Source organism: Alligator mississippiensis, unplaced genomic scaffold, assembly GCF_030867095.1.
Source record: "Alligator mississippiensis isolate rAllMis1 unplaced genomic scaffold, rAllMis1 scaffold_133, whole genome shotgun sequence".
NCBI classification, from domain to species: Eukaryota; Metazoa; Chordata; order Crocodylia; family Alligatoridae; genus Alligator; species Alligator mississippiensis.
Window position 1 is genome coordinate 43500 of NW_026775371.1, and position 11560 is coordinate 55059.

Sequence of the window (11560 nt, forward strand, 5' to 3'; positions counted from 1 at the left end):
CTCTAGTATTACCAGCCAAGATCCCTAGTGCAAACTAACCTACTATAGCCACAACTTTTACAATCTGCTCCAGTGTACGCAACACATTTTCCTCCCAAAAAGGAGCTCTCGTGTCAGCTGCGTCTGATATACTGAAGCTGCAGAAGAAAAGCAATAGTTAAGTAAAACTGGTCGAAATATAACTTGAATCCAAGCCTCCAAATGTCAGTGAGAATTTGCAGCCCTAGGGAGGGAAGGGCAAGAAGAGTCCAGCTGAGGGCAACAAAGATGGTTGGGGGCCGGGGCACATGGCTTGTGAGAAGAGGCTGAGGACACTGGGCTAATTGAGTCTGGAGAAGAGAAAACTGTGCAGGGAGGATTGAATACTCTCTGCAGGGGGTGCGAAGAAGATATAGCTGGGCTGTTCTCAGGACAAGGAGCAATGGGCTCAAGCTGCAGCAAGGGAAGTTGAGCTTAGAGATGAGGAAGAACTTTGTCACTAGGAAGGGGGTGAAGCACTGCAACAGGCTTCCCCGAGAGGTGGTTTTTACACACAAATTTAGGATCAGAGACCCTCACATTCATCCCAACTCATTCAAAATGTGGAAGTTACAGTCCTTTTCCCTAATTTTCTGTTGAAGTTTTCAGTAGATATAGATTATTTAAAATTTGTTTTATGGAAGGTGCTGAAGAGATACTTTGGGGAATACAAAAAGAAACACAGAAACAAGGAGAAAACACATTTATTTAAGCAAAATCAAGATTTTAACCGGTGAATAAAAATAGACAGACGCTGATAGGGTTGAGGATATAAGAAGGCTTTTGATGAATCCTACGGAGCTGGAAATTTTGAAACGCTATCTCAGCAGTTGGCAAAATGCTCTTCTGACCTTTTTGGTTCACAAAGACATAATTGCTCTTGATTACTTTTGACTGCCCTAAAAAGATAGCAGAATAAGATCAGTTCCCATGGCTCGTACCCTTTTGGATGCTTTGAATGGTCTTCCAGGAGACGAGGGTCCAGAACCGGGGGCTCCCCCTTCGCAAGAGCGTGCACCGACCACTACAAAGCTGTTCAAAAGGTGGCCGCCCCCTCCTCCAGCCACGGTTTGGAACAGGACTCATTGCAGCTGGTGTGAGTTGGAGTATGGTTAAAGGACTGGAGACTTGGGCACCTCCCTAGCATTCATCTGGAGAGCAGCAGCCTATTTCCTTTTCCATGACAAAATGGCACTTGTCCGTCGCTGGAACTGCTAGAACAGGCTACAGGTGCATTATAGACAAGAAACGCGGTAACAGCAGTTTCTGCTGCTTACGCTTCTGCCCGGCTCCAGCAAAAGCATCTCTGCATGTGACCCGCTGGGAGCAGGATGAGCAGTAGCGGCCTTAGGGGAGGTAAACCGGGCGACCACCCGGGGTCCCACACTTTCGGGGTCCCCAAAATTTTGAACCTAAAACAAACCTAGAATGTAGCTCAGTGGTAAAAAAAAAACTCTTTCTTTCCGTAACTTATTAAAAACGTTGTTCTTTCTTCAACTTATGAATACTGATTATTGAAATAGGTGTCGGAGCAACGGATTGACCATTGACTCTAAATTTATTTTGATGTGAAAATCTGCCATTCTATATTGATAATATGTCTCTCAATAAAATGGATTTGTTAACACTTGTGTTCAGAGTGTTGTATTACTTAAATGTACTATGTAATATTCTCCACTCCGGTTCCAATAAAAACTAATTACTCTGAATATCTGTATTATCAATGTTGTATTAAGATACTTTCATTGCAGTTTCATGATAGGGCAACATGAAATTGAAATTGAAAATGTCCAACTTGCTTACAGGTCATCAAAATTAAGCTTCTAATGGTCCCAATGACTCTCTTGCCCAGGGATCCAATAACCCCCAGGCCACCACTGAAACGGGGACCAGGCTCAGCAGTTGAGCTCCCTGATACTCAGTTCCTCACTAGGGCTCTGTGAAGCGGCTATCTCGATTTGGTTTTGGATTTAGCCATTTCGGAGGGACAGTGATTTGTGTGGGTGTTTTGGATTACTGTTCTGTTTTGATTCAGTCGAATCTGTTTTGTAGTTTCGACGCTGTTTCAGTGATTCGGCCGTAGGCTGTGTGGCGGGCCAGTAGGGGGCGCTCCTGTCTTGAGCCGCCCACCTCCCTGCGCCCGCCCACCTTCCAGGCTCCGAGTGCCTCCCTGGGGTGCCTCCTGTCCTGCCGACCCCTTCCCTGGAGCACACCCGCTAGCTTGGGGTTCCCACTGCCACCACCCACGGCTCTGGACTCAATTCTGACTCTGCGCACCTTGAAAAATGCAGGCCTGATTGTCCAGTGAGTACTAGACCCAACACAAGCACTTGGGGCACTTCCCAAGTCAGGGGCTTATTACAAAAGTCTCCCTTAGTCCACAGACCTAAGGGGCCTCCTCGACATAATTTAGACCCCCTCCCCCCCGCCCAATAAGTCTCCCACACGGGTCACAAGGAGAACTTTATTGATTACAGCGGGTAGGGTGAACACGGGGTAAAAGGTGGAGCAATATCAGAGGAATATCAGAGGAATCCCATAGAGCAAACCAGTGTGGCTGAGGTAGCCTTTTGATCTCGCATCTGAGTTACTGTAAGCTAAATATCTAGTCTGATCTCGTTTAGCTTACTCACTCGCATCATCCAGAGGTGGTTGGAGTTTCCCTCTGGAGGCAGGGCACTCTTGGAGCATGCGGTGATGAGGAGGGAGCCAGTTTCAGATTCACCTGGATGACCGCATGGCTAATGACTGCCTTCTTCCTGGCCCGGGCCTTTAAATAACCTCTCTGACCTCAGCAGCCTGGTCCAATCGAAGCTGCCAGTGCTGGCCACAAGTGAACCAATTAAAAAAGCATCACTGGCTACCTGGGCTGGTGAGCGGGGCTTTTCCCTCCCCCTGCCCAGGTGACCAGAGCATCCATCTCCCAGGCACCAGGCTTTTGTCATGTAGGCTTTGTTTGTCAAACTGAAACCTCAGTCATGTAGTCCTAACCTTGAGGTTTAACTCCCCTTTTCGCATGCAATGTCTGGATTGGTACTGGCGGGTGTTTGCTGGGGCCCGGGAAGGAAGAATGAAACCTTTTGTGTGCTGAAAAAAGGTGTCATTCTGCCATGCTGGTCCCCAGAAAACACCCGCCAGTACCAATCTGTACTTGCCACCTTCACCTTTCCGTTGGTAAACTAAATCATTGAAATCATAAGGCACCATGGCCTAAATCCAGCTCACCTTTACATGGGGTGCTATTGCTTCCATGACTAATTCTAGCCACATAAATATCATTTGGGGCCCCTTCTGCAGATTTCAGATCATGTCCTTCAGCGAAGAAGAAATACAAAGTGCTGCAACTAGGGAGGAAAAATGTCCAGCATACCTACTGCCTAGGAAACGACCTGCTGGGTGGCACAGAAGCAGAAAGGGATCTTGGAGTCCTAGTGGACTCCAAGATGAACATGAGTCGGCAGTGTGACGAAGCCATCAGAAAAGCCAATGGCACTTTATTGTGCATCAGCAGATGCATGATGAATAGATCCAAGAAGGTGATAGTTCCTCTCTATCGGGCGCTGGTCAGACCGCAGTTGGAGTACTGCGTGCAGTTCTGGGCACCGCACTTAAAGAGGGATGTGGATAAAATGGAGGTGGTGCAGCACAGGGTGCTGGTGGAGGGGGATGGCTGAGCAAGCTTCCCCCCCACTTCTGGGAGGCAGCGGCAGAACAGGGTGGTGGGTGGCAGAGGGTCCAGAGAAGGGCCACTTGTATGGTTAAGGGCCTGCAGACCAAGCCCTACAAGGAGAGACTAGAGAAACTGGACCTTTTCAGCCTCCACAAGAGAAGGTTGAGAGGCGACCTTGTGGCTGCCTTTAAGTTCATCACGGGGGCACAGAAGGGAATTGGTGAGGTTTTATTCACCAAGGCGCCCCCAGGGGTTACAAGAAATAATGGCCACAAGCTAGCAGAGAGCAGATTTAGACAGCACATTAGGAAGATCTTCACAGTTCGAGTGGCCAAGGTCTGGAACGGGCTCCCAAGGGAGGTGGTGCTCTCCCCTACCCTGGGGGTCTTCAAGAGGAGGTTGGATAGGCATCTAGCTGGGGTCATCTAGACCCAGCACTCTTTCCTGCTTGTGCAGGGGGTCGGACTCGATGATCTATTGAGGTCCCTTCCGACCCTAACATCTGTGAATCTATGAAAACCCCATAAGTCTTGGCTCCTAGGCTCTGAGTGCCTCACTCCGTTGAGGCACAGGGCCGTGGAAGGAGAGAGGAGATGCAAGCCCAGAGGCAGGACCAGGCTAATAGGGTGACAGGGGAGGGGCTGCAGTTTGGGGCTTCCCACCAGCCTGTGCTGTGAAAGCTTCACCCCAGGGCAGGACTCCCAGAGTTGCCCCCTGCCCCCTACATAGAGCAGTGCCCCCCAGGCATGGCACAGTGTGAGGGGGCCAGGATGTTCCTGGGTCTGGGGCTACACGTACAGAGTCTGCACAGCAATCCCAGCATGGGGCCGTGCTGCACCACGCAGACATCCCCTGAGAGACCTCACTGCTCCTTGGGACACGTCCCCATAACCCTGCACCTGGGGCTGCACTGCCCACACTACGCCTCACTCCCAGCCTGCTCCTGGTGCCTGCACACACTCTCCTGGGACGCCTTTGGTGCAAGGTCTGACTGAGTCCAGGTCTACTGCAGCCAGGAGATATAAGAGGTTCAAAGGCCTTGGGAGAACGGTGAGGAAAGATTTGCTCATGGTCCATTGGTAGCTGCTGGGGTGAGAGAGCAGGCGCAGGAGTCCCCTGAGGGCCACGGCTGGACACGGCCGGCAGAGCCCTGGGGACAAGCTGCTGGGACAGACAAGGGGGCTGGCTCCCCGGCCGGCATTCGCTCGGTGCCTGCAGCGCTGCAGCGGACAGTGTCTGTGGGCTGCATTGACGGCACTCGAGCACCTCAGTCCTGACTGTGCCCCTGGGGTCGGCCTGCGCCGCCTGGCACGAGGGGTCACACTGAGATTCAGGACAACCTCACACTGGCACAGAGCGCAGCTTTCAGCCTCTGACTGAAGCAGGACTAGCACATTTCCAGTTTCAAAAAAGAGGGCACCTGGCAGGAAGGAGGGGTTATAATATGATTGCAGGGGGGCAGAGATATGTCTGTGCCCTGCCCCTGCCCCTCACTGCCAAGCCACAGCCACCTCAGCCCTGCAGCTGCCTATCACTCCCAACCCACAGTCCTCTGGCACTGCCTGTGCCCTGAGCTCCTGACCCACCGTCCCCTGCCTCCCCGCCCCGGTGCCCCTCACTCCCGTCCTGCAGCCCCCTGCTCCCCGCAGCCCTGCAAGTGTCTCCTGGAGGGCACGCAGCTCCCCCTGCCCCTCCCCAGCTCCCTCCCTGCCGGAGAAGCCGGTGCCTCCCCTGCCCTGCTGCAGCCCAGTGCCGGCGGGGGGGAAACTTCGGTGCTGAGCAGAGCAAAATCCCAAATCCCAGACACTTGGTGATATTAAAAACAAAACACCCAGACAGAGATGGGAGGACCCCAAAAGAGGACGTGTCTGGGAAAACCCAGATGTATTGTAACCCTGGACTGAAGGGACATGGTTTGTCTTTGCTGACCTGCTGGATGAGGAGCCACTTCCCATGAGGGTCCCATGATGCCCTGAGGAAGGGGAGGTCACTATCTCTCTTCCCTCGGGCTGGCAGAGGTTTCTGCATGCAGGGGTTGTGCTGCTGGCTCTGGTTTATTCCTGCAGTGACCACTCTGCTGCCTCCGGGCAGGGGCAGGGCAGTGGGTGCGTTAGCTGGTCTTTAGCTTGGGCTCCCAGTGTGCTAAGCATCAAGCATGGGGGAGGCCTGTTGGCCTGAAATCCATGAGGAGGGTCCCAGGGAAAGCCACTGCTGCCCCCAGCCCTTGCATTTGCTCACACAGGGCTGCCACGTGAATGCCACTTTCTCCTGCAGGTCCCTATTTCCCATGGGCGGTGGCTCTGGCCGTGATTCTGCCCCTTGTCGTTCTCCTGGGCAGTTTCTGCCTCTGGCGGCAGCACCGTGTGAAAGGTAAGTAAGAAAGGGGGGAGACTGTGTGGAGAGGTGAGCTCCTCGGAGATGGGACAGGACAGGATGGACGGGGCTCCATCCACTGCTCTGAGAGGAGCTCCAAGCACCGGGATGGACTGAAGCTGTGGGAGGTCTCTGAGCAGGCCAGACCCCACATCTGAGCCAGGAAAGGGGCCACGTGGATTCACAGCCCTGGAGCTCGGTGAAGAGCGCACACCGAACACCGCAAGTGCAAAGTGCTGCACCTGGGGAGAAGGCATCACCAACACACCTGGAGGCTGAGGGATGACCTTCTCGGCAGCACAGCGGCAGAAAGGGATCTCGGAGTCATAGCTGACTCCAAGATGAACATGAGCCATCGATGTGATGAAGTGATTGGTAGAGCTAACCACACTTTATCATGCATTAGCAGGTGCATGATGAGCAGGTCCAGGGAGGTGATGCTCCCCCTCTATCTGGCACTGGCCAGGCTGCAGCTGGAGTACTGCATCCAGTTCTGGGCGCCGCTCTTCAAGAGGCGTGTGGATAACCTTGAGAGGGTCCAGAGCAGAGCCACTCACATGGTTAGGAGCCTGCAGGTAAGGTCTTACAAGGAGAGATTGAGGGACCTGGATCTCTTCAGCCTATGCAAGGGAAGGCTGAGAGGTGATCTTGTGGCCATTTACAAATTCATCGGCGGGGAGGGGGGCAGCAAGAAATAGGAGATGCTCTGTTTGCCACGGCACCCCTCGGAGTAACCAGGAACAACAGCCACAAATACACAGAGCGGGTTTAGGTTGGACATCTGGAAGAAGTTCTTCACGGTTAGGGTAGCCAGAATCTGGAACGGGCTCCCAAGGGAGGTGGTGCTCTCCCCTACCTTGGGGGTCTTTAAGAGGAGACTGGACAAACACCTAGCTCTTTCCTACATGGGTCAGGGGGTCGGACTCGATGATCTATCGAGGTCCCTTCGGACACTACCAACTATGAAACTATGACACTGCAGCGAGCTGTCCCACCAGATCTGTGCTGCTCAGCTGGAAACATGGATGAGGAGGGAGGATTTCTGTGCTGGGAGCCTATTAATGTGCTTTTCCTGTTGCAGGGAAACACCATTACCATGGAAGTGGTTTTCCTAGTTGCAGGAGAAAACCACTTTCTTGGCAGGAGGCAGTACCCTGACGGATGTAATGCATAGTTAGTCTCCCACTTTGTCTTCCAGTGGGAAGATCTCAGCTATACAAGGACTTTATGGAAATGGGAGACTCCTCCTTCGCCTTCTCCTGTGGCCATACAGCTGAGGGCAAGCAAAACTCAGGGACATCCGAACCCCGATCCTCTTGGTGTGGGCCTGAACAGAGGATGCCCGTCAAAGGATTTGGAAGTATCTGATGCCCCAGGCAGGGGTGGAGGATGCTTGCTGGTAGCAAGGCTTCATGTGGTTCTTGGATGACTCATGGATTTGCAATTGATTTGACTGATTTGATTTGGGACATGAACATTTTTCATTTAAAAAAAAAAAAGTGTTTGTCCCAAATTCAATTCTCTCCTCAAAGCTAGGGCTGCTCGGCCGGAGATCGCCTCACAAGAACGGGCTGCACGGCATGCTGGTGTGCTAGTGTGTCTCGTGCACTGTGGGGGCTTCCTGCTGGTTTGCTCCCTGGTCTCCAGGGAGCCCGTGGGTGAGAGCAGGGTCTTAGGGTTGCCAATGGCTGTGACCTGACCCGGTGTCTCCAATTGCGGAAACACAGAAATCGCTCTCGGGACGTGCAAGGCCATTCTCACACAGGGCTGGTGCTTGGGCCCAGCTGCTCTCGCTCCAGCTGTGCTGAGCAGTGACTGTCAGGCATGACGATGCCTCCGTGTCCTGCTGGACTGTATCCCAGGGCAGGCCCCCAGGTCCATCCGCACCTCCTTCACTAAGCCCAGGCTGACATGAACATGTGCCCGACAAAGGCCCCTCTGCCCCATCCCCTCATGGACATGTCTCTTCTACCCTGGTCCCAGGGGCAGCTACTCTCCATTGTCCTCACAATTAGGGGCAGGGACTAGCTGCAAGGCCAGGGGCTGGCCTAGGATGGACCCCACCTGGTATCCAGCCCAGGTCCATGCCTCCCGCTGCTGACCCACTTCACCTTCCTCAGTCCCATCCCAGAAGCTCGAGGTCAGCTCAGTGGATGGACACAGAAAAGAGCAGGAAAGGGATGAGGACAAAGGGACACAAGAGTGGAAGGGCCCATGTGGGCCCCTGACTGCAGGGCCTTGTGGCCACAGGCCGTCACACAGCTGATGTTTAGCCAGAAGGGTGCACAACAAAAGCCATCCAGGCCCTGCTCCCCTGCATGCACAAAGACCTCTGACCCCGGGGACAGGTTCCCTTAGTGGGAAAAACCACCAAGCTAGAGAGAGTACAGTCTGGCCCAGAGCAGGAGAGACAACGGCCCACCCAACACCTTGGGCACCTGCAGGTGCAAGAATGTATTGGGTAAAAGATGCCCGATGATCCCAGTAAGTGGAACCAACCAGCCCACAGTCTTGGCCAAGCTGACCTGGGAGATAATTCCCTACTTCAGTACGAGCAGGGAACCAGCCCCCCTGGGCCAGTCTCTCTCCAGTACAGCATCACCTTCAACTACCCCTGCCATAAGGGCAGGAGTCAGAGGGGACCGGGCAGGGGGATGGCTCCTTTGGAAGAGACCTTTAGAGCAGGTCCTGGAGGGGATAGGAAAGAGTGGGGCAGTTTGCACCATGCCCTGGAGCAGGTCAGTCCGAGGCAGCAGGGACGTGGTGCGCAGGGAAGCTGATGCACACCTGTCTGTGTCGGCCCATCCCCTTACGTGCGTGTGACAGTAGGCGCATGTGCACAAGACACTACGTCACTGAAGCAATGAGCTAGGGGGACGTAGCTTGTCAGTACGACATAGCATCAGTGGGCACAAACCATGATGCCAACACTGTATCACCATAGTGATGAACTACGTTGCCATAGCTTGTCAAAAAAAATAACCGTGCATCTCTGGGACTGCACAGCCCTGGCAGCACTTGATTTAGTACTACATGTCCACAGTCCCAAAAGGATGACAGGAAATAGGTTGCAGCTGAAGCAACCAAGAGCTCTGTCCTGAGCTGAAGGGAGGCCACGGCATCCCTCACAGCACAGGGAGCTCCTCGCTCGCCCCAGGGCCACGGCTGCCCCTGCCCGTCCCAGGAGAACGTGTGCTGAACTCTTGTCCAAACACAGAAGAAACGTGCTTTCCTCAGTGGTCCCCATGGCTCCGTTAAGCCAGCTCAGGTCTATGCAGGGACAGTCAGGAGACAGAGCCCAAAGTGCCTGCCTGACTGTAGCAGGCCAAGTGACAGCCTGGTTTGTCCCCAGCTAAGGGCCATCCGCATTTCCACTGCAGACCCCAGCAGTGCGCTGAAGGGCTGCTCCTGGGCACACAGACCAGCTCTCATGGGAACAAGCCGGTGTCTTTACCAGCACGGTGACTATTGCAGAAGGGGTCCCTGAGCCCACAGCCCTGAGCAGCCTTTACACTCCCTGGTCCATGCCATTGCAGGAGACAGGGAGACCTGGCCCGTACGTAGCAGGATCCCTCCTCACATGGGATCCCCTGGGCTCTGGCCCTTCCGCGGCCTGCAGTGGGACGAGGGGCAGGACTCTACCCTGGAGCGCACGGCCAGCCTTAACTCTGCCCTGCCCGGACCCCAGGAGCTAGTCCCACAGCCCGGATCAATGTAGGATTGGGGCTGCAGTTCTGAACCAAGGGAGCCTTGTTGTTAAATATGCTTTAAAGGTTCCCCCTCCTCAGGGAATCACAGCAGGGCAGAGATCGGGATGTTCAGGGACTGTGTCTGCATTTCCAGCCTGCAGCAGCTTCTTTTCAGTTTCCCCTGAGCTTTCCTTGGTGTGTAACTCTGGGAGGGGGCCCATTACACCCCCCTTGCAGTGTGTTTCCCCCATAGGTTGCTGACAGCTCCTTTCACCCCATCTGGAGGGGCAAAGGGTTTCAGAGATTTCATACACTTTCGGACTAGAAGGGACCTCAAAGATCATCAAGTCCACCCCCTGCCCCGGAGCAAGAAATCAGCTGGGTTCAAAGGATCCCAGCAAAATAAGCATCCAAACGTTTCTTGAATGAGTCCAGAGTAGGCGCCTGCACCGCTTCTGGAGGGAGTCTATTCCACGTCTTGGTGGCTCAGAAAGTAAAGACATTTTTTTCTTATGTCCAGCCTAAAACAGTCTTGGAGGAGTTTATGACCGTGGGTGCTTGTTTTTCTTTAGGGTGCTCTGGTGAACAGATGTTCCCCACATCCTGATGCAAACCCCTCGTGTACTTATAAGCTGCCACCACGTCCCCCCGAGCCTGCGCTTCTCCAGGCTGAAGAGTCCCCTGGCTCTCAGCCTCTCTTCATAAGGCCTGTTCTCCTGCCCTCTGGTCATGTGCACGGCTCTCCTCTGGACTCTCTCAAGCATCTCAACGTCCTTCTTGAATTGTGGAGCCCAGAACTGGATGCAGTACTCCAGCTGCAGCCTCACCAAGGCCGAGTGCAGTGGGTTTGGGGACCCAGGTGTGCTGTGGCCAAGGGGACAGTGAGGGACAGCCCCTGCATGCATAGGTAGGAGTGGAAAGGCCATTGCTTGGTGCTCTTCATCACTGTGTCCAGTCTCCATCCGTGTAACACGTCTCTCCTGCTGTTTGTTTCAGAGAGGCGCCGTGCAGACAAAGGTAACTTTTCTTCATGGATTTCCCTACGGAGGGAAGGGGGAGGTCTCATGCTGTGCAGCTGGTGTCCCAGCAGGCCTTCAGGGCTCTCCTTGGAGAAGCTGTGTGTGATGTGTGCTGAGGAGCTCCCCAAGAAACCTCATCCCCAGCACCCCCAGCCTGCTGCTCTGTCCCCCCCCCGTGCAGTGCTGCGTGGGAGCCCCAGGGGCAGGGCTTGTCTCTCCAGGAGCCAGGGGCTAAGGGGCAGGATGCATATGGGGGGAAGGAACAGATTAGAGGGGCTGGATTAGTTGTAGCTTGAGAGAAGGAGGGTGGTGAGAAATTGGGCTGTCAGGATTTAGGGGAGGCTACACCAGTAGAGTTACAGAGAGTTGGCAACCATGGTACTGACTCGTGTCTTTATTTTCTCTCCTCCCCTTTCCTTCCTGGGACCCTTGGCAGAGCTGGGTAAGTTGTGGTTTTGGTTTTTGCAGTGTCTTGTCCACTGACATGTGTCCTGTGGGGTTTGTGCCTGGTTGTGTGACCTCTGGTTTCTGGTTATTTCAGGACTTGCCCGAGCCCGACAATATGCAGGTAAGTGGAGCCAATGCTTCCTCAGAGACTCCTGGTCTTGTCTCCCCAGGGACCTTTGCTTTCTGCTCTGCCCTGACACCCCTCGCAAGCACTACCAGGTGCAGTCACAATGTCCCTGCCTGTGTGCACAGGAGACAGGACGTTCCCCAGAGAAGTTGCTCTGGGGAAATGCTGGGGCCAAAGATTTCAGTGGGGCTGCCCTGGACGGGGCTCTTCAGCCTCC

At 54.1% G+C, this 11560-nt stretch overlaps 1 long non-coding RNA gene across 1 annotated transcript; it reads left to right on the forward strand.

The window, feature by feature from the left end:
• Positions 1 to 4614: 4614 nt before the first annotated feature.
• LOC132247302 (uncharacterized) lies at positions 4615 to 11072 on the forward strand. Its single transcript, XR_009458621.1, has 3 exons — positions 4615 to 4738; positions 5963 to 6058; positions 10747 to 11072. It is a non-coding gene; the product is annotated as an uncharacterized LOC132247302 (long non-coding RNA).
• The last annotated feature ends 488 nt before the right edge of the window (positions 11073 to 11560 follow it).